Source organism: Podarcis tiliguerta (assembly GCF_965153285.1).
Source record: "Podarcis tiliguerta genome assembly, chromosome: 1".
NCBI lineage: Eukaryota > Metazoa > Chordata > Lepidosauria > Squamata > Lacertidae > Podarcis > Podarcis tiliguerta.
Genome location: NC_139534.1, coordinates 89,147,691 through 89,171,105, shown reverse-complemented (window position 1 = coordinate 89,171,105; position 23,415 = coordinate 89,147,691). Strand labels below are relative to the sequence as shown.

At 44.5% G+C, this 23,415-nt stretch overlaps 1 protein-coding gene across 3 annotated transcripts in view; it reads left to right on the top strand.

Moving 5' to 3' along the window:
- The first annotated feature begins 310 nt into the window (after positions 1 to 310).
- SLC8A3 (solute carrier family 8 member A3) overlaps positions 311 to 23,415 on the top strand; it is a 159,029-nt gene continuing 135,924 nt past the window's right edge. Inside the window, exon 1 of one of the 3 annotated variants that reach the window (XM_083398321.1) lies at positions 311 to 961. The gene's annotated coding sequence lies outside the window, so the exon portion shown is untranslated. Of the gene's footprint in view, positions 962 to 1,512; positions 1,665 to 23,415 lie in introns of those variants that run through there. The other 2 variants (XM_083398323.1, XM_083398322.1) reach the window with 2 other exon arrangements.

The following is a 23,415-nucleotide window of genomic DNA, read 5'->3' as shown; positions in this document are numbered from 1 at the left end:
TTTTGCTACCCCCAATATAGAAGGTGCAAAGTCAAAGCCACATAGGGGAGGAGGGGAGAATCTCTGCCCCCCCCCCCGGGGGTCTCCAGTCATCTGTCCGTCCGTCCATTCGTCCGCCCGTCGGAGAGAGGCAGCCCATTCATGTATTTATTTTGCACGGGGCTTGCCTGTGGTTCCCTGCGCTTCAAAGTACACAATCCGAAAAGCCCCCCCCCCCCCCCCGCAGCGTTGCGAAGGATAAATATGCATGGCTTGTAATTCGGTTGCAGTTCTTGCTCCCAGCTGATAGGGTGACGTGGAGTTTGGAGAGGCTCGCAGATTGGCTTTTTGATTTGGCTTCTCTGCTGCAGTTGTGCACAAGGCTGGCTGGGTCTGCCTCTCATCCAGAAAGCAAGCAGGCGCCGAGGTTGGCCCGCTTGCTGTCTTGCCAGGCTGCAAAGTCCCCCTCTCTCTCTTCTGAAGCACCAGGGATGGTGTGAGAAGAAGCCCACCCTGCTGTCTATTTTCTTTTGGAAGAGGCGGGGTGCGCCGCCACCACCACCTCCCTCCCAACCACCCCCGCCCTTCTCGCTCGCCCACCTTATCTTCATCTCCACTGTGCCTCCCTCCCTCCCCTCCAAATTACTCTGCACACACCACCGAGCATAAGCGAGGCCGGGCGGTGGGGAGGGGGAATCGCCCGTGTTTTTTAAACCCACGCACTTCCCCCTTTTTCACATGCACTTCCCCACGCGCAGCGGTGGAAGAGGAGCTCGGTCCACCGGCGAGCCAGGCAAGTTGGATTGACATGCCAAGGAGGCCCCCCCTTCCCCCCTCTCCGCTCCACACCTCACCATCCTCCCGCCTGTCCTGGCAACGATCGGGCACGAGATGCAATGAGATCGCTTTAGAGAACCGGAAGGATCTGTAAACTGGGGAGCAAGGAGGACCCCCGCCAACCCCCGCGCAAAGAATCAGAAAGGTAAGTGGGCAGAGGTCCATTCCCATTTCAATGTAAACAAAATATGCAGGTTTGTGGCTGGGAATTCCTAGTTTCGCTACTGCATGCGAATTCCCATATAGTTGCGTGTGTGTGTGTGTGCGTTTAGGGAGAGGAGAGGGAATGGTCTCTTTGCAAAAACCAAGCCCCCCATCAGGAAACTGCTGGATCAAATGTTGCAAATGCAAACAGGAGGGCCGTTTCCCTGCTTGGAGGATGGAGCTGTCGCCTGCCTGCGTGTGAGTGCGTGTGTGTGTGTTGCACATGCATATGGAGATAAGCCGGGTGCTGCAGCCTCGCATCCTAGTTTTGCACGCAGACCGTTTGAAGGAGCCGGAGGAAATTGCAGGGAAGGAGGGGATCTGCTCGGGGTTTGTGCTCCGTCAGAAGGTGCATGAAAGCAGGCTGCCCCTGCTCGCTTTTGCCTGCCGCTCTCCAAACTCTCCTGCCACCCCACCCCCTCGCCGTAGCGGCTTTTGCACGGGGATCAGGAGGGAGGCTGGGTGGGGGCGGTGAGATTTTAATATAATAACAAGCCGGCAAGGGCTCCGGCGAGAAGCGTGCAGGGCGCTCCGTTTCACAGCCAAAACCCGGGGATTCCTTGATTCCTTGCTGCCGAACTTGCTGACAGCCTTTTGGAACAGATGCAGGAGGGAAGGGCGAGAGAGGTGGCTCAGTGCAGGAGGTGAGGGGAGACGAGGATTTGGGTTTTTTTCCCGGGGGGGGGGGAGGGAAGGGAGGCAGGAGCAATGGGCAGAATAGATGCCTTTAATGCAGTGGCCATAAATTTCTTTTTCTCTCCCCAAACGCCCTATTTGGGTCTTGTTTGGGTCTGGAGCCGTAGCTGAGAGCTTTGCACAAAAAGTGGCGCAAACGGAGACCCCATAAACGGATCGACTTGCTCCTTAAAAAAACAGCGATCGTGCTGGGATCACTCCACAGAACATCTATATGTCTGTTTTAATGGCCGAGGAGGGGTTGTTCGGGAAGAGAGAAGGGCCGGCTGCAGTTCAAGGAAAAGGGATTTCCAGCCGCTGTTTGGGCTCGGGACCCATTTCAAAATGAAAGCAAAGGAAGCCCTTGCAGGCAACCCCCCCCCCAATCCTCCCATGTGTTTGCTCGGGTCTCCCTTTCCCCCCTCGACTTGCGCGATTAATCTTAGGCAGCTGTCGTGCTCCATCCACTACGGCCGAGATCTTGTTTACCTCGGTTTTCAAATATAGCTCCTGCGCCATCCACTTTCCTAAATAGGGCACGGAGGGCAGTTCACTTTGTAGGAACGGGAGGCAAGGGGGCGGACGGGGATCGTGGCTGCTTCCCCGGAAGGGGCTCACGCCTTGCCCCTTCCTGGCTTGTTGGGCCTACCAAGCCCATTCTCCTTTTCCTTAAAAAAAACCACCACCAAAATGTCAGGAGGGAGAACTGGGGCCAAAGAGCCCCCAAGCCTAGAGTGAAAAATCACGTGTATGCCCCCAACCCTTTTTTGAATAAGGGGTTCATCCCGTTAGAAATAAGGGACACTTGTAGATCAGGTGCTTCTCTTTGGAAGTGTAGTGCTGCTGCCTTATGCAGGAATAAATGAAAATACATACAGGTTAAGTTATTTTTTTTAAAAAAATGCTAAGGGCCAATTTTGAAAACTTAATACAGGAACAAATATTAGTTATTGTTTGTCTCTTCTGAAATGTGATGTTTCCCCCCTTCCTCTGCAGATTCTGAAAATGCACATTTGTCCTATCCTGACAGGACCATTTCCCTTTAACGAGAAGCATGCAAATGTGGTTCGTAGTTTGCGTGGCATAGCTCTGTCCTGTAGAACAGTCCTAAATAACACAGCTCTCAATGGAAAATGAAAGAAGAGAGATATTTGAAGAAGGGTTTTCTGGTGGGACCAAGATTGCATTGCTTGCTACTTCTTAATTCCGATGGTTATTCTATGTGGCCGTTTTTAGAATATAGTGGTTATGTGGTGGAGTCACCACAAACCTGACTTTGGCGTGGCGCCTTGGGGAGTTCTTTGGTAGACGTGTACTGAGATTGTAGATCCACACATCCCGATTCCATCTGCCTTTTGGAAAGCTTTTCAGGTAATGTGTACACTGGCTTTAACTAAACTTGCTGTGGTATTTTCTTTGGAAAGGACAAACTTCCAAAGCAGTGGAAATAAAACCAGCCTTCTCTGTATAGCCTGCACTCTGTTTGCTCGGGGTACCTGAGAACGCTTTCTGATTTCATCCATCTTCATAATTAGCCGTAATGGAAGGTCACCTGTTATCAGTTGGGAGGTAGACCAAGAAAAATGATCAAGGCTACCTACTAGCATCCAAACCCACTTCTTTTTAGTTCAACCCTCTAGTGCAGAACAACACTGGGTTTCTCTTCTGTTGTTCTCATTGGTTGCTTGCTAATAATCCATCTCTTGGATGGATTGAGACTGGAGGAACTCAAGTGGCTGAAATTCTGTGCAGTTGGAACAGGATGATCCCTCCTAGTCAGTAAAAGTTTCATTCACGAGAAGCTGGGCTATAAATATTTATTTCATTTTTTTTTCTGCCTTGACTGGTAAAAGTATCCATTTGGTGTAACTCTGTAATTTCAGTGAACCTTTGGTATAACACTGCAATTTCACATGGTAGCTATAACAAGCCGGTGTCCCACAATTATGGGAGTGGACCTTCTTTTCTGTGGGAAGGCTCTGTTCTTCAATTAGACAGTGCTAGATGGTAGAAGATGTACTTAGTGGGGATCATGTGTGTATTGCATGATTAAAGGACAAAATCTGAATTAAAGAGGAAAGCTTTGAGTTGAGCAAGTTAAAAGGAATGATTTGTGGGATTCCACTTATGTACCCACCAATATTTTGTGACGTGACCTTGGACAAGTCACTCAAGCTTCTTCTGTGTTCTTGAGAGTAACCAGCCTGATATTTATCTGCTGCAGAGTGAAAGAGGAGGAACTGAAATCTATTCAGTAGAGGTTACATGTGTGTTTATCACAGCAGCAAAACATAAATGCTAATTTCAGAGTAAGAAAATGCCATATCCAGGTACTCCAAAAGCTGGGAGCCAAGAAAGTTCTGGTAACAGCTGGGTCAGCTCCGTGCTTGAGTGAGGTCCTCAACAATGTGGGTTCCCACTTATGTTGATGGCTGTGCTCCCTTAGGCATACTTGGAAGAAGTGGCAGCAGTGCTCCAAGACTGGCTCAGAGCTGGCATTTTAATATCTCACAGTGTCCCATGGCACCAGACATAGTGTCATGCTTGTGCTTTTATGGGAAATTGAAGTGGGGGGTCCCAGAGCACATGTCCGTTCCAGAGGACCCTGGCAGTTGCTGATGTCTAGCCAGGACAACAGCATATTAAAGCTGTTGCTCTCTGTGGCGTGTGCTGGATAGGCTTTAACAAGAGAGACATTGGTCAATTGTTTCTGTTGACAGCTCTTTTATTGGTATTGGGTGAATAATTTCATTTATTCGTAAAGAGTAATGAGCAACCCTCTGCAGCTTCCCTGAATGCTCCAACAGCAAAGACATTAGCAACCATGGAGGCAATGGAATTTTTATGTGTTTGGTAACACCACAAGACCAGCTGGATTTCTCTGGTTTTATGGCTGCTGGACAAGTTCCTGATAACATTAGATTGTGGATCACACTGTGGAAGAATAGGAGACACTACCATTTTTGCATTTTTTCTGACAGCAGCAGAGTAGCACACTCAAAGCCACCCAACCCAGACATATATACCATGTTTGCATTCTCATGATATGCATCCTGTTTAGGTCATTTAAATGTACATACCTGTATAATAAACATTTGTGTCTTCACTTACCAGTGAGAATGTCCTTCCAATAGACTGAAGATCTGCCTAGTTTCTCTCAGTACATACAAAATGATTTGCTTTACATTTCGAAGAAGAACACAGTGGGAATGCTGGCAGAGTAGCTAAGCCAGTGACATAGGAATTAGGAAATCCCTTCGCCCTGAACTCACTAGTGACCTTAGGACAGGGTTAGCAGTTATGGTGCCCTCCACTTGTTTCTGAACTACAACTCCAGTCCCATCACCTCTGATCATTGCCCATGCCAGCTGGGGCTGTTGTTGGAATCCAACAACACTTGAAATGCATCATGGTGGCCACCCGTGCCATAGACAGACCTCTGCCTCTTAGACCTGAATTTGTAATACAGTCATACCTCATGTTGCGTCTGCTTCAGGTTGCGTGTTTTCGTCTTGCGTCCCGCGGCAACCCGGAAGTACCGGAACAGGTTACTTCCGGGTTTTGCCACTCACGCATGCGCAGAAGCACTGAATTTCACCGTGCGCAGACGCGGCACTTCAGCTTATGTCAGTTCCGTGTTACGAAGGGGCCTCAGGAATGGATCCCGTCCGTAACACGAGGTTCCACTGTAATGGATTAATGATACTGATCTACGTTACAGGATGTTTTGGTATGTGAAGTCCTTTGAACACACCAAAGTGCTATGCAAATATAAACATTATACTATATGTACCCTATGTTTATTTGGGAGAAGCAGTTGCCCTATAATCTTCGTGAATTATGCTACAATGAAACCAGCTTCCTGTTTGTTTGTTTTTTAAATTTGTATGGATTTCTCATCGTTGGTTTTAAGGGAGCTGTGCATCTAAGATGTTATGTTATTTTTACATCTACCAAAGCATGAAAAAAGTCGATTTAAGTGGGCCTGTTCTGAGATGTCTGACATAGTGCTTGTAGGCAGCAGAACTGCTTAAAACTCGATGTTGTTCATTTATGAATTCTGCTTGATAACTAGCCCTAGAGTGTGTCTAGAAATTGCCAGTGGCCCTCTGCGTCCAGGCAGAAAAATGCACCAAGAGCTTCTGGTGAAAATGCAAGCTGGAGTTGAAGCCTTTCTAATATATGTTCTGAAGTTTATGAATCACAGTAACCATTACAGATAATCTGCCCGGAGACTGCAGTTCTCAGTGCTGCTTCACCAGAAATGTACTCTTAACTAGGCATTCCACAAAAGTTGGGATACACTAAGAGCCAGAAGTCCAGGTTTGAGTTTATTAGTTTCTTTCAGAAACAACAATGAATGCTGCTACAATCTAACATGGCTATCCTTCTAGAATTTCTTACACAGATTGTAGAGAAGTGATATAAAATAAATAAAATAAAATACTGTATCAGCCACTTTGGGGAATTTCCTGAGTTTGAAAATGAGGCCTCCTAAATTTCCTCATTCACTAAAAGTGACACTTTTGCCCCATGGGTACTTGTTTAGTGCTGATTACTCTGTTCTAACGCTGGACTAGATGAAGATGGTGGGGGTGATTATTTGTTTGTTTGTTTACCTATCCTTCACCCTAAGGTTCCAGGGCAGGTTACAATATTAAAACACAATATTTAAAAACCGTTATAAAGTGGGAACTAAAAATATACAGCTCAAGTGTCAAAAGACAGGGTAAAGAGGTATGTCATTAGCATTTGCCTGAAACTGTATAAGGAAGATACCAGACGCACCTCTGTTTGCAGCCACTTTGCTGCTCCATGGTCCCTTTGAGTGATGCAACGCGCTAAGCCAAGATCTGTGTCATGGTTAAGCTGCCTCCAGACTAACCATGAGCTAGAACCAAGGTCTGGCTACAGCCAAGGTTCAGATAACATACTAAACCTTTGCTTAGCTCATTGAGTGGTAGCAGCAAAAAGGAGCAGAGAGGCTGCAAGATGTTCTCTGGGAGCTCATATTGTCATGTTCGTTTCTTTCTTTCCTCCCCCACACACTACAGATCCCAGAGCAGGCCTTAAAAAAACTCCTCGAACCACATCCCTTTAGGATGCTTGAGTTTTCATGGCATACTGGCAGTGACTTAAATAGCGAAATTTATCTCCATTTTTAAAAATTTTAAAAATGTTTGGATTAATACCAGCCCTCCTAAACACCTTTTCTGGAAGTAAGGTTTTGTTGCAGCTTTCTAATAATTAATTGGTGCTAAGGCCGGCAGCCTGATCCATCATTAGCAACCAAAACAGTAGAAGTAGCAAGGAATAGTTTTGTTTCAAAAGCTGTCATTGCACTGTTATGATAAACTTATTTTAGACTGCGGCAGACTATCCCCATTTTTAGGAAGTTGCTGTGGAGTGTATCCTCAGTTTGCATTGCCCTAGAACATCCTCTGGTAGTTTATCCAAAGAGGGCACCCATTTGGATGAGCATGGCAGGTTTGTAGAATACTCTAGGCCAGTCTTCCTTAACCTGGCATCCTCCTGATGTGGTTGGATTGCAACTCCCTTCGTAGCTGACATTGTTATGCTAGTGTCTGGGGTGAGGGGAGATGTCAAAAACATCTGTAGCTCATCAGGTAGAGGAAGATGGCCATAAGCCAAGCCTACATAACATGTGACCTACCCAGCCAAATGCAGACCACCTGCCATGGGCAAATTATATTATTTGCTGGGATGGGCAAGCTTGGAATTCAGGCAGCGGCAGACAAGGAGATTAGTAGGTTGGGTTAAACTTGATGTGTTTATGCTGGGCTGGTCTGTTCAAGACCACAGAAAATTTAAAATCCCCCCGCAATCATCACAGTGGGTGTGAAAATTTTAAATGTTTTATAGATCTCCAAACATAACTCAGTGGAATGGATTTAGGCCCACTAAAAGGCAAAATAAGTACTTAGTCATTTTAGATTAACAAAAAAACCACACCATTATTACCCCCTATTGCTGTTTGTAATACTATAATATATAACTCTGTAATACTCAATACCATGAAACTGAAAGGGAGAAGGAGGTTAGGTAGTACTTGAAATCCCAAGTGCCATATTTGTTAGGAGAACTGTTTAAAATAAGTAGCACTTATTTCCAGAGTAAGATGTTTTAGATGCAATTGTTAGGAAATCAGCAGTTGTGGGTATTGGCCCCAATCCACTCAGTGTTAAACACTTTCAAAGTTCTATTGATCTTTTAGAAGAAACAGTCACGTGTCCCAGGGAAATCTGGAATGTTAGGAAGTGCTTAAAAGTCTGGCTGAATTCTGTTTTGTTGTTGCATGTAACAGATTCAGCAACCTTTTGAACAACAAGTGAGAGATCCTCAGCTAAACTGGTAATCCAGTGTGTTATTGCAGGCAATATTTTGTTGTTATACAAATATTAAAATGTACTTGTTCTCTCTGCTCCCCCCCCCCCCATAACCAGACTCTGTTTTTTAAAAAACATTTCACATGAAAGCCAAATGAGTATTTTCTTTAGCTGGCCTTCTTCAGTGTGTTTTAACATGCTCCAGCTTGGGCTGCCTGCCAAATTTCATTTGTTTCTCAATCAAGCAATAATATGATCTAATTCAATATTTAAAGAAATTAAATAAACACAGGGACCGTTTTTATGTTGTGGCAGAAGCTGTAAAGTCAGGAAAATCATCCACAGATCTCCCAGTTGAGAGACTCCATACTTTTGCTTCTGGCACATATTACTTATTTTGCAGAGTATTCCAATTGATTTAGCTAAGAAGAACCCTAACGTTTTGATCCGATTTGCTAACATATGGTAAATGGTTCAGAGTACCTGATGGGGATATCTAGGATCAGATGCCGTTACTGGGCTTTTTTAAAGTGGCAAAGCAAGCAAGCAAGCAGGAAAACATTCTTTTAAAGTTACTGGCTCAGAAAATCTGTCCGTCTGCCCAAACATGCATACATTAGACTGCAGTTCTCTGCATACTTACTTGTGAACAAGCTCTGTTGAACCCAATGGGACTTACTTCTGAATAAATATGCATAGGATTTCTCTGTTAGTCATTTGCCTGAAAAAAGGAGCAGATCTAGCTCTTCCAGGTTATAGCAGTTTACTTTCATGGTCATCTGGAACAAATTCTCTCACCACAGGTGACCAGGCAAGAGGACTTTCTCACTGCGGCTTTTTGCAGAATCTGTACTGTCACTGAAGTAAACATTTGTTCATTCACTTCAGTGAAGCAAGAGCATGCATTACGTAAGGGCGCTGTGGCCATTTTGCTTATTAGAAAAGTCTCTTCCTCTTTTTACGCTGGAGGCGATGACTTGCGGCCTGTAGTCTTAAGACAGTGCTGTAGTTGTCGAACCACACCATTTCTCCAGTGGATCCACTAACTTGACCATAATTAATGCTGGATAAAGGAAAGTTGTGGGTTCCAGCATAGCTGTCCTTAGAATAGTCTGTTGCTGACCGAGTCTGTGGCACAGTGGTCTGTGGCTACAGCAACAGCAGATGTGAAAATGGAACAGGCATTCCCTGCCACATTGTCTTCTCAGCTAAAGTTTTATTGGAGCTCCTAACTTCATTGTGTCAGGTGTGTGGGTGTCAGACCCAGCCAATGGCAAGGCAAGAAGGGATATGGCATGGGCCATCTTCAGACACTACCACTCTGACAAGGTACACTGCTAACACCTCACTGAGGTTCCCTTTTATCTTCTTTAAATGAGTACCAGGCAGCTAGGATCTTTGAGATACCATTATAATATCTCACGGTGCCCCCGCAACAAAGTTTCTCTCCAGAACACTGTGGCACAGTTGGGATCTAGGAGCTGCCATTTTAGTTTCCCACAGAAAGTTGGTATCTGACACAGCTTCCATTACAACTCTAGCCCTCTTTACATGTTACGGTAAAGAATGATGACACAAGTATATGAAATGGGATGCTGCAGACAAGCATGTCAGTCACATGGCTCTCCGACCCGTGGAAGAATTTCTTTGGGAGAATTTCCTTTTCAAAATTAATTTTCAAAATGCACAATGTGAAAAATAATAGGAAGCACCCTTATCATATTAAAGAATATAAATAGAATGTTATGTTTATGAGGGCTGAAACCCATTAAGAGCACTTCCAAGAACAGGCCTGTCATTAGAAAAGATGCTTATCTCTGTGTTAATCTACTTAGCTAAAACTTAGAAAGGGTTAGCTCCCTTGCTTCTTTTATACTTTTAAAAAAGAAGTCTATTCTTGTTCAAACCCACTAAATCCATTCAAATCCCTGCTACCCCACAATTGCTTTACCCATAGGGTATAGTGAAATTCCACATTTTGATGTACCATTCTTGCAGCTGAGGAGATTGATTATTTTTCCAATACCTTAAAGTGTCCTCACCACCACAATCATAAATAACAATAATTTCTCTTTCACCTGTGAGACAACATCTTTAAAATAATTCAATAAAAGTAGTTTAGAGTCGAACTATAGTCTATATTTCAAAATCATGTGAACATTCTGTAAAATCTCTTGCCTATAATTCTTTGCCACGGGGCAGGTCCACCACCAGTGGGAAAAGTCAGTCTGCCCATTCCACATTTCCAATTATTAGAACGCTTGGTTTTATAAATCCTAAATAAACCTGATAAAGATTAGGTCCCAATTTATCCACATTTTAATGTATTATCTATTAAGGTTATTGATGCTGTGTATCTGTTGATACTTAGCCAACTATATTTCCATATGCCATCAAAAACTATTCTCTAAATATTATTTCCCTTTTCATGTGTAGTATAAGTGATTTGGCTCTCTTCTTTGGATAATATAATTAAACAAATTCTAGATGGTGCATATATATATATACATATATATCCCAAATTTGTTTTTCTGAATTGCTTTAACTGCTTCAGTTCATTGACATTGAATCTTAACCAATAGTTTAGAAAGTCTCATATTTGAAAATAATCGAATAATATTAAATTTGAATTTTCCAATCTATCCTCCATCTGTGTTAATTTATTTATTTATTAAGACTGCCCTTTTGGCTGTTAGTGAATGTACCAATAGCCCAATTTTTATAAAATTTCTGAGGCCAGTGGGGAAAATTGGGGTTTATCCCACATGTTCCATAACCTCAGGAAGATGCTGCTTGGCCCCTTGTCTTAACTTTGTTGTCGTCGTAGTCATTCATCCACAAAAGAGCATTTGGCAGGATTCCTACAAAATGTAGTTCAATATCATTTATGTAGTCTTGCCCTGCTTCTTGATACCATTCTGATATCCACACTAAATGGATGGCCAGATGCCTTCTATATTTGTGGATGCTCCCCACACATTTCAGAACCGCAGGTAAATTGTGCATGAGTATAGAAGTCTCCCCACTTCAGAAGAAGATTGTTCCCCCAGAAGTTGGGAGGTGTTGGAATGGGGGGGGGGCAGAGCTACCAGTCTCATCTGTGCTGCTCCCCCTCTTTATTGCAGTGCTTGAAGCAGGTTTCTGTCACACCTATAATCCCTTATTAGTTCCCATAATTCAGCTACTGGGGCCATGCTGAATATCTAAATCTAAAGAGAAATATTTCTGCAAGTTTTTTTTTTTTTTTAATGACACATTTAGGCTAGTTGCCTCAGAACTGTATTTCTTCATAACTGAACTCCAAGCAAAGTGAGATCGTGATTAATTAAAATAATAATAATAATAATCCCAAATTAGCCTTGTGGGTGGGTTGCTAGGCTGCCAGCAATGGGGGCAATAAACATAGATTCTTTGTGAAATTGCTCACTTCAGGGGCTTTTGTTCCTGATTTGCTGACATTTAAGGGCCATCACCATGGAACAAGATGGAAGCTTGCTATATACAGGTGGTTACATTCACACCAGTTTTTGAGTGAAATGGTTGCTTTATCATCATCACCCCAATCCGCTTTATAGCACCCTAGATCGCTTTATGAGGTGTAAGAATACCTCAGGTCTATTGGCCAGACAGGAAATCTGTTGGTGTGTTGACCAAGTTATCTCTGGGGCTTCACACAGGAGCATAACATTATTTGACTGTTTTAAATAGCTCCTAATGTGAATGTGAAGGGACGCGGGTGGCGCTGTGGGTTAAAGCCTCAGCACCTAGGACTTGCCGGTCGAAAGGTCGGCGGTTCGAATCCCCGCCGTGGGGTGCGCTCCTGTCTTTCGGTCCCAGCGCCTGCCAACTTAGCAGTTCGAAAGCACCTCCTGGTGCAAGTAGATAAATAGGGACCGCTTACCAGCGGGAAGGTAAACGGCGTTCCGTGTGCTGCGCTGGCTCGCCAGATGCAGCTTGTCACGCTGGCCACGTGACCCGGAAGTGTCTGCAGACAGCGCTGGCTCCCGGCCGTTAGAGTGAGATGAGCGCACAACCCTAGAGTCTGGCAAGACTGGCCCGTACGGGCAGGGGTACCTTTACCTTTACCTAATGTGAATGTAATCTCTGTGTAGATGAAAACCTTGACTTCAGTTTATGTTCAGTTTTTTTGAATGAGTTCTTTCCTGAAGTAATGTTATTCATATGTGAACTAACAAATGAAAAAGTGCAGGTGATGCTTTTTGGTGCCATATGTGACCTGAGTGGAATGCATCTGTGCTTACGACTTCCTTGATGCTGTCAGAGGTCCCTCTGCAATGGCAATAGCATCACTCGCATCTCTAGGATCATGTCGACCCAGAATGGAGGGAGATGTAGCATTAGGAAGCGGGGATAGCTGTGATGCAGGAAACAGCTGTATTGTCGCCTGTACAGTGGTACCTCGGGCTACATATGTTTCAGGTTACAGATGCTTCAGGTTACAGACTCTGCTAACCCAGAAATAGTACCTCGGGTTAAGAACTTTGCTTCAGGATGAGAACAGAAATCATGCTCCGGCGGCAGGGCGGCAGCAGGAGGCCCCATTAGCTACAGTGGTGCTTCAGGTTAAGAACAGTTTCAGGTTAAGAACAGACCTCCGGAACGAATTAAGTACTTAACCCGAGGTACCACTGTACCTCTTAACAAAAAATCTACCTAGATCTGCTTCATAGGGTGTGAGATGGAATATTATGCATTTGAACCAAAGGACTGGGGAGGGGGTGGAGAATTAAAAATGAAGGAAAACCCAAGACAAGTTTACAAAATGGCAGGGCATCACTTTGAGACAGGGAGCCAATATGGTGCCTTATGGATGCTTCAGACTACAACAGGCTTCCTCAACCTTGGCCCTTTAGATGTTTTCCCATCATCCCTGACCACTGGTCCTGCTAGCAAGGGATCATGGGAGTTGAAGACCAAAAACATCTGGAGGGCCGAGGTTGAGGAAGCCTGGACTACAATTTCCATCTTCTCTGGCTATTATCCGTGGGGCTTATGGGAGTTGTAGTCCAAAACTTCTGGAGGGCTCTACACCCTGCTTTAGGGATAGGGATGGGAGGTGTCTGCTGGGGCTTAATGATGATGTGTTGGAATTGCATCCTGGGGGGAAATATATCCTTTCGATATTTTTATTTTTTTAAGGGGCAGAGCATGGGGGGGGGGGGGAGGAAGAAGGGACAGTTGTGTCACATACCATTAATTATGTGATAAGAAAAATCCGCTTCACATTCCTGATCCTTGTACAGCCACCTTCCGCACAGCAGTAAAAATTGCAATGAATGGGCTACTTGGGAGAAATAGTCCACTTTTCCAGCTGCAAATACTGTGAATTTAAGTGCTCCAAAATGTAATCCTCCTGCATCAGAGGTACGACTTGAGGGAAGGCACGCCAAATGAGAATCAAATGCACATTTATTGTAAAATAAACTGATTGTGCAGAAAGGCTCTGAGATACGGCTGCCAAACAAATGAGACCTATCTGAGAAGAGAAATCATCCTCCCTTAACTTTCACTCCATCCCTTTGAGATACCTTGTCTCATCTGATTCTCCCCAGATTTAGTTCAGCACAAATTCAGTTTATGCTGTCCTTCAGCTTGTCATGGTCCAAATATTATTTGTCACTCTTGACATTCCTGTTGATCTCAGAATTTCCCGTGAAGTTACTATTCAATACTTATAAGCAAAACGAGGACAACCAGATTCTACCTTGGGACCTGCATCCAGTTGCTGTTGTCAGCCTATGACCCAGGCAAATAGGGGACTCTGGGTATCCAAACAGTGGTCTGTGCATACTTTTCTAGCTATTTAGTTCAACCCATCACCTGTTCTCCCTTGCATTGGCACCAGTGGGATGTCCCCCCAACCCCAATGCTAATTCCTAATTGCTACACAGGAGATGTGATTTTTCTGAAATTTCCACTAGTGAAGGAATGCCCAAATCTTTCCTCCATACACTGCAGTGATGATGACTATTTCCCTCCCACCAGGTATCTAACTAAGAATGACCAACAGCAGGATTGCTAAGCATGCTGTTAAGTGTCACATGTAGCTAGACCCTCACTGTTTCAGGTGTCTAGGCAAGGCAAGAGTTTCAAATATGGCTTAAACTCATAATAATTCACACACACACAAAAATAAAATAGCATTTCTACTATTTCTACAGGACTTTAAAATAGTCTAAAATCTGGAAAATAACCACCTTGAGATGAAAATTTTTAAAGAATGGGAAACTCTCCCTTTATTTTTTACAGAACTAAATACTTAGATCAGTGGTGTCCAAACTGTATTACTGGAGTCCTTGGATTCACCAGGACTTCCTTGATGGGAAGAATGAAAATGGCAGACCAGCTACCCATCATAATTGATCTTATAGGATGTATTATTTCAGTTGTACATTTCTATTTCAGTTGTACACTTCCATTAGCATTTTCTGCCATTGTTTATATGCAAGTTTGCCCAATATACATATTTTTTGCAGATAAATTTTCCCTAAAATAACACATTTTTTGTGTTACTTTCACTAATGTGCGTTTTTACAGGCACTCAAACCTAGCATATCCATTTTTGTACAAGTTACTTGGTTTGATAACAGCATTGTGAAATTTGGAGAATTGTAAAATTTGAAGGATAGCTTTGTTTCAGCTCCTGTTTTGTTTTAGAAAATACAAAGGAGGGGCTCTGTGTGATATGACAGATGGGTGAGACCCCTCCCTCAACTCAGAAATAGTTAGAAGGACAAAGCCTGAATTTAGAGTTTGCAGTGATATGACCTAGAAGTAAAGCAGCTAGCTGGAGAAAGAATCGGAGGGCAATGTTTGATGTCTGTTTGAACCCATGGCTGTGGCTATCCAAGACCCTTTTGGGGTGCTAATGCTGCAAACCCCTCCATCGTAGGCTCAGGTTGCATATATGTGTAAATAAGCCATAAATCATGAAGATACCACTGTCTCTGCTGTGCCTCATTTCCAAAAGGAAACATGAACCCTGGGTAAGCGTCTGGAGCCCCTGGAATCTTGCAGAGCTCAGAGACTGGAGTGACGTGCAGCAATATTAAGACTGCATCCTAAAATGGCCTGATAGGGAGAAAGAAACACATTTTGCAAGCTAGATCTCTCATCCCCTATGAACAAGATGGTCCCTAGGTCGCCCTGTTGTAGCAGTTTGGGGAAAGAGAAGCTACCTCAGCTGGAATGCGAGGGGTTAGATAGATGGGCAGCTTGATAGGCTATTCTGTCTTCTCCTTCCTCCCCTCTGAGAAAGGTGGTCCTTTGGCAGCCTTGTGGTAGCAGTAGTTCATTTTTAGAGAAGAAGAAACAGTTACCTGTGCATAGCCTGGCAGGAGATGCCTTTACGAACAGCTTGTGTCCATCAATTTATCTGTGAGCGATCACAAAAACGACTGAATCAGTCAAGACACACACCCCTTCTTTGTGGGCAGAACTGTCTCCAGCAAACAGGCCCATTTACATAGCCTAACACATGCAGGTGTCCTCCCAAGCTGAGGAAATTACATATTGGGATCTTGTTAAAAGATTCAAGCAGTTTGCCGTGATTACTGTGTGTCAGAAGCATTTGGGTAGAGAGATTTGAGTGACAGTGAAGAGAAGGCACAGAAGAAGAGGAGAGATACACGCTCAGGAACAATAGATAATATAGTCAGGAAAGCACAACGTTTTCATTCTGTGTAGGTTTCACAGTTGAAAGATAATTAATAATAAAAATAACAGCATGTAGCCTTGTGCTGTACTTTACTTTGTTCCATCAACCGTTTCTGAAGGGTACTATCCATCTTGTGGTCTTGATCATCATTAGCACATGCATTCCTCTTTGCACGTCTCCAGTAGATCTGTTCCCCAAAAGCAGAATCGAGCCATTTCCAGAGTTGTATGAATAAAGAAGAGGATGCATCACTATGCTGCATCTTTCCCTTCCAATTCTGCCTGCCAGGGATCAGGTCACCAGGTCAGGCTTGAAACCTTGTCAGAGCCAAAGTGCTGGAGGCCGCAGATCCGCTAAGGGCAAGCCAATGTTCTGGTCGGAAAGCAGCTCTTGGTCAGAAGCCAGAGGACAAAGCTAAATGATGAACAAGGAGCTCGGAATGAGGGAAGCAGAATCTGTGCCAGGGGTTACGTGGGTGGGCAGACTGGATCAGAAGGTGAGGGGTTGGATTTCAGGGGTGGAGCTGGATTAAGGAATGCCGGAGTGAGAATTGTGCTGAGCTAGATTCTGGGACCCCAGACCTCTGCCTGAACCCACTCAGAGGCCTGCAGGGTTGGTGCACATGTTGATCACTTGATCGCCTATCACATCACCCCTTAGTACGCAAAGCTGAGTGTTTGAAACTCCACTGAAAAGCATCTTGCTTGAGATGAAGCTGATGGGTGATACGTAACTTCTCTGTGTGGGGTTGCATACATGATAGCACATTCATGTAAGCAGGTCATGAAATTCTTACTTTATCTGTAAGATGCCTTGAATTCCTGTTAAGGAAAAGGGTCAGAAAATAAACAAATAGATGAAGAGATAAATAATGCAGTCATCATGTGATGAGCATGCACGTGTAAACAGGTATTATTATCCTGCCCAGATGGCATGTGTGCACAGAGGTCTACATGAATCTATTCTCAAGTAACTAAAGCATGGGTAGGCAAACTAAGGCCCAGGGGCCGGATCCGGCCCAATCACCTCCTAAATCCGGCCCATGGAAGGTCAGGGAATTAGCGTATTTTTACATGAGTAGAATGTGTGCTTTTATTTAAAATGCATCTCTGGGTTATTTGTGGGGCATAAGAATTCATTCATCCCCCCCAAAAAAATATAGTCCAGCCCCCCCCCCCCAAGGTCTGAGGGACAGTGGACCGGCCCCCTGCTGAAAAAGTTTGCTGACTCCTGAAAGCCAAGGTGCAGTATCTCCATCCTGATAGGGTTGCCTCTGGGCCACCAGCTGAAGCTGATGGAAGGCACTCTGCACTATGAGGCAACTTGTGACATCAGTAGACCCAGAGGTATTCCCAAGCTATGCACCTACTCTTTCAGGGAGAGTGCAGTCCCATCCAGAACAAGTTGCACCCCCCATACAGTTTGAGGGACCACTAAGTGCATTAGTCTATCTGGATTAAGCTTCAGTGTGTTGGTTCTCATCTAGTTCATTACCAGAACCTGGCATTAGTTAAGTACATCCTCTAGCCAGAAATAGAACTGCATACCAACAGCATATTGATGACAGTGAATTCCAAAACTCAGGATGACCCCACTCAGCAGTTCCATGTAGATGTTAGACAGTGTGGGATGTAAAATTGACCCCTGTAGCACCCCGCTTTGGATGAAGCTAAACAGCACCTCATAAGCACCAGCTTCTGGAGATGGCTATCCAAGTAGGACTGGCACCACCACAAAGTGACAATCTACTCCCAACTCAGACAGCTGCTCCAGAAGGATACCAAGGTTAATGGTATCAAAAGCCACCAAGAGATGAAGGAGAATCGACAGGGTCACACTCCCTGCTTTTTCTTTCCTGATGACTATACGGCAGTCAAGGTGGTTTCCATGCCAAAATCAGACCTAAACCTTGTTTGAAATGGATCTAGAAAATCAGTCTCATCCAAGAGAACATAGATCTGGTCAACAACCACCTGCTCAAGAACCAAGCCCAGGAAGGGGACATTAGTGACCAGGCAACAGTTATTCAGATCTTCCTGGTTCAGGTAGAATTTCTTAAGGAATGATCTTAATGCTGCCTCCTTCAGGCAGCCAGGGACTGCCTGCTCTCATATGGAAACCCGTCCCTGGCTCAATGGACCATTCCTTCACTACTCAATTTTATCAGCCATAAGGGAAAGGATCAAGACTACAAGTGGAGTTTATACAAGCACCTTATTCACATCCTTGAGCTGTACCAGCTGAAACTCACCCAACAAAGAGGACCAGTGCCTCTTGAGAACTGTCTTCTGTAACAGAAGAGCTAAGGTCCCGACGGATGCAAGTGACTATCCTTGAAATGCTTTGCAAACAATCACAGTGTACCACTGTGAGTTCCAAAACCCCTTTGGGCCAGCATGTAGGAAAATCCCCACTGGACCGCATAAAGAAGATGCAGTGGAGACAGCAAAGTCATTCTTGTTTGCTAGCTCACGAGGCAAGGTAAAATGGGAAGCAAACAGAAAACATTGGTGCTAAATAGAGTAGCCAAATTCTAATGCACCCCATCTCTTCATTTCTGGTAAATTAATCCATCTGTAAGACGTATCCCACACTACAACCCTCGTGTCTAACTTTACTGGGCATTTCAGGATTGCTATTTTTCCTCCTTTCCTCTGCTCTCCTCCTCCTCCCTTATGCAATCCATCTTCCCAAACCCATCCTGACAGATGTTGCCCTCCTGGTGACGTCCAGTGCACACAGCCTATTGCATGAAAACTGTTTTGTGGGTGAATGCAGCATGAGCAGTGACCCTACGAGCATCCCTGCTAAAAATACAATGCAGGGATTTGCTTTCAGATAGGTATGTAGACTCGCCCCCTGGATGCACTGTACTTTTGTACCCACTGGAGGGCATGGTGTAACCTTTTGTGCTCCTCACCGGGAAACAATTCAGAGGTGCGGGGCACCAGGTAAATCTTCTATAAACGCATAAGCAGCAAGGATCCCAGTGCCCTTGCTCCATTACTTCCCAGTAAAATACCTTTTTGGTCAACACACACAGCAATCCCTCCAGGCTTCTCCTTCTGTAGCTTATATAATTCTGCATAGGTCTACTGTAGATTTCACAAGTCTTGCTAACTGCAGCCCTTTGCCAATATAATTTGGAGATAACTACCATTGAATTCGGGACGTGGGTGGCGCTGTGGGTAAAACCTCAGCGCCTAGGACTTGCCGATCGCATGGTCGGCGGTTCGAATCCCCGCGGCGGGGTGTGCTCCCGTCGTTCGGACCCAGCGCCTGCCAATCTAGCAGTTCGAAAGCACCTCCGGGTGCAAGTAGATAAATAGGGACCGCTTACCAGCGGGAAGGCAAACGGTGTTCCGTGTGCTGCGCTGGCTCGCCAGATGCAGCTTGTCACGCTGGCCACGTGACCCGGAAATGGCTGCGGACAGCGCTGGCTCCCGGCCTCTAGAGTGAGATGAGCGCACAACCCTAGAGTCTGGCAAGACTAGCCCGTATGGGCAGGGGTACCTTTACCTTTACCTTTTACCATTGAATTCAGAAGGGTTTACTTGAACTATGCATGCATAGGAATGGACTGCATGAATGGCTTTCTGTTTCTAACACACATAAAAGAAATCCAAATACCATTTATATGGCTATTTTAATTCAAATTGTCACCCCCAGAAATATGGCGGTTTAATTTGATTGCTATGGTAGAATCATACCGCTCTGCTCAAAGGTGACCACTTACACATCATATAGCTCAGTCAGTACAGCATGAGACTCTTAATCTCAGGGTTGTGGGTTGAAGCGCCATGTTGGGCAAAAGATTCCTGCATTGCAAGAGGTTGGACTAGATAACCCTCGTGGTCCCGTTCAACAGTTAAGGAGGCAGTTTCTTCATGTGCTGGAGAGGGAAGTGTGGGGTAGATGGGGCCCGTCAATCTGAGAAGATAGCAAATCTAGAAGAAGAACTCTGATGCTAAACTGCTGCCTTGTGGGATATTTTTTGGGAGAAGACAAGGCTAAGGAGTAAATCCTGTACAAATCTGGAGTGGAGTCCTTGTACAGTCGTACCTCGGGTTAAGTATTAATTTGTTCCGGAGGTCCGTTCTTAACCTGAAACTGTTCTTAACCTGAAGCACCACTTTAGCTAATGGGGCCTCCTGCTGCTGCCACGCTGCTGGAGCACGATTTCTATTCTCATCCTGAAGCAAAGTTCTTAACCCGAGGTACTGTTTCTGGGTTAGCAGAGTCCGTAACCTGAAGCGTATGTAACCCGAGGTACCACTGTACAGCTCCTTTTGGCAATTCTTGCAGCCAAGCTGGTTCCAAACCTTTGGACCACATCAGCAAAGCTGAGAGGAGGATCTTGTCATCTGGGCAGCCCAGGACCTCCAGACACACTGGCCAGGCTTGTGCCCTAAGGAGGTAACTTCAGTGATGCTAATTTGGAAAGCAACAATGTGGAAGGCAGCAGTTACCGGTCTCTGCAGCCACAGCAGGTGCTGTGATTCTCCAGCAGTTTGACTTCACCCTTGGAGGCACACTCCATTGTCTCTTGAGACAGACAGATGCCAACAACTAGAATAGTGGTGGCATGGGAATATAAAAGACCTGTAAGGTTTCTAGGGTTGCCGTATGTCCAGATCTCCCCAGACATATCCGGAATACTGTAGTCGGCAGCAGTGTCCAGGTGGGAATTGGAAAAAATGTCCAGGAAAATCTGGACGTATGGCAGTCTTATGTTGGCAGTGCCGTTTTTCCATACAAATCTTCAAAAATGGCATTATTTCAAGATTTTGACCTAAAAAGCTCAACAACGTTGGGCAAAAATGAAATAAATAAATGCTCAACAACTTTCCCAGATTTTCACTGTTTGAAATATGGCAACCCTAGGCTTCCCAGCATCCTTTGATAAGACTGTAGACCAAAAGGGCATGGGTTGGTTAAACAAATGAGTAGTAGAATATGTGTCCTTCCTGCTTTGCAAAATATGCAGTGTCCCCTGACCAATATTAATTGCCTGACACTTTTCTTTAAAAAGCTTGTCCATTTCCCACCTATTATCAGTTTCCAAGCTAAGGTATTGCAACAACTTTAAATGAGCTTGTATTTAAATAAATTAATGTTATGAGGGAGAGCAAGGGAGGACTGTCTACGTGGGGTGGCAACTCTTAATTTTACGTGACTGCCGAACTTAATATTTTTTCTCGTGCAATCTCTTTTTTGCTAGTCGTGCATGGTTAATCTGACTTCAGTTAAATAATGGGAACCAATATTAAGAAAGAAATCCATAAGCATCTAATATATAAAAGCTATGAGCGTAAGCAGCTTGGGCTCATAAGAAATTAATCATGCTAGATGAACTACTCAATCACTAAAGAAAACTTAATTGCAAAATGAGTGTGTCGGAGAAGTTCAGCGACTGTGATGAAGTGGTGTTTAGCGAGAGTATCTGTTACCATGCGCCACAAAAGCTTACCTGAGATATTAATTCTAATTGGCTCATATAGATGCATATTTAGAGCGTCTAAACATTGGCTAAAGGGCTGCCTTGCAACAGGCATGGCCACTGCCTTGAAATAAGGGTTGCCAAGGAGCCGCAAAGGCTGGCCCAAGCCAAGGCTGCCTTTCCACCATTAACTAGCTAAAAGAGGGGGAAATTCAATGAATTAATCTTGAAGATAATAATGTGGGAGGGGCTGCAAGCTTCAGTGAAGCTGTGGAAGCAATATGCAGGGTGTGGGATATTTTACGTAAGGAGAAGAAGGAAACAACATTAAACTAGGGAAACATACCAGCTATAGAGAAAATATCTCAAATGCTGGATATGCAAGTTCTGAATGGGTTTGGTGGAAGTTACAAAATGTCTGTGGTTAATTGTGACGGAAATGGAATGAGGATGTGACACTGGTGAACTAAAGTCAGATAAACAAATTCCTGCTCCTGCCTCTAAATTAGGATCTGTGTCTTTTTCAACATCTGACCTATCCTTGTATGTTTCCATGTTCCCTCAGTCGGAGGAAGGGCTGGCCAGTTCTGTAAGAGTTTCCAGTCAGGGCTTGGCTGTTCTGTTTGCTGCACTCTCGGAACATCTGTGCTTATAATAATGAGCTCCACCCATTAACGCAGCCTTTCTATGGACTCATATATATTACTCCATGTGAAATGCCACTGGCAAGAACATTTATGAGGCCTGGTCTTCTCAAGGAAGTTCTGTAGCATGGTGTAACTCGGACTTCTCTAAAGTGTTAGGAGGATCCTATGCTGCTGCGGTTGCTGCTGTATTAACTAAGCCATGATCTGGCTTGGCATTATGTCCAAACTCAAACTTGTGGTTTGTTGCACTCCAGACAAACTATAAGCTATAACCAAGGGGAGATGAACCACAAGCCCAGATTTGCATAGAGTTGTGTAGTGTGGCTGCAGCAGAACTGGGAGAGGAGCACAGTGGAACCAGCATGTTTCCACTTAGACCCTCCCTCTGAAAACCCACTTGTTCCTTGTGAGCTGCGCCATTTTGTCCTCAGGCACCAGGGCCGAAACGACACATTACCTTAGTTATGTATTTGTTCCTTTAAGTACAGTATTTGGGATCCTGAGGCAGGGGCTTTAATCTGCCCCTCAGTATGGTCCTGATCAGGGGCTCCACACTGGCAATTTTTATTTAAAAACTCTAAACTTAAAGGCACAGCTACATAAGCTGACAGTACATGTACCCTGCCCCATAGTTTCTGAATGGCAAAACATGAGGGATGAATTAGAAAACCCTGAAAGAAGAATGATCCAGATGGCGAGGTTGCTGGCTGATAAAATTTTATGGAAATAAGATGTTTTAGTTTGACCGAGGGATGCCCATTCCGGTTTATGACGATTCTATTCCAGAAGTATCTAGAGTGTTAAATGCCAAGTAATGAGAGACTGTCGGAAAGTACCAAGTAGGAAATAACGAGGTGGAATAAAATGCAATTGCTTACTTTCATTCTGAAGGCTGAAGTCCAAATCTCTGCGATAAATTAGATTGCGAGTTTAGTCTCCTGGGGAGGATGTGGCATTGTCCTCTTGTGGGTAATAGAAAAGTAAAAAGGACAACACATTAGAAAAATAGCGTGCTTAAGGGACAAAACAGCCCTGGCTGCTGTGAAGGGAAAGGGCAGTGGGGAAGAGGGATGGGAGCCGCAGACGCTTAATAGTTCTCTTCTGTCTCCAATTTCAGTAATTCTGCAAAATCCCCACTAATAGGGCTAAGCTACCGAGCGTTGGCTAACAATCCATAGCACTCTGCCTGCTTCACAAAGCATTCTAAAGCATTTTAATTTACAGCTGAGAATTAAATAATCGGTTCTTTCTTTTGTTTCTCTGAAAATATTCCCCCTCACCTTCTATTTCCTCACTTTCATCTATTCCCGTCATTTTCACCTCTGCTCAGACCTGTGCACATTTACTCAAAGGTAAGCAAATTAGGTACAATGAAGCTTGCTCCCAAGTAAATGAGCGGGGGGTCGGACATTCACATGGGAGTAAGAAATATGGAACGGGTGGGACTCACTTCTGAATAAATACAGATTGTGCGGTCCACCTCTTAAATATTGTATAATGTTTTAAGAATTTAAAGCAGTGTGTTCTTGAGCGGGTAACGCAGGGAGTGCGGAATTGCTGCTGCCAAAGCTTGAGATACGGCCTTCTGACCATGTTGCACATGTGTTT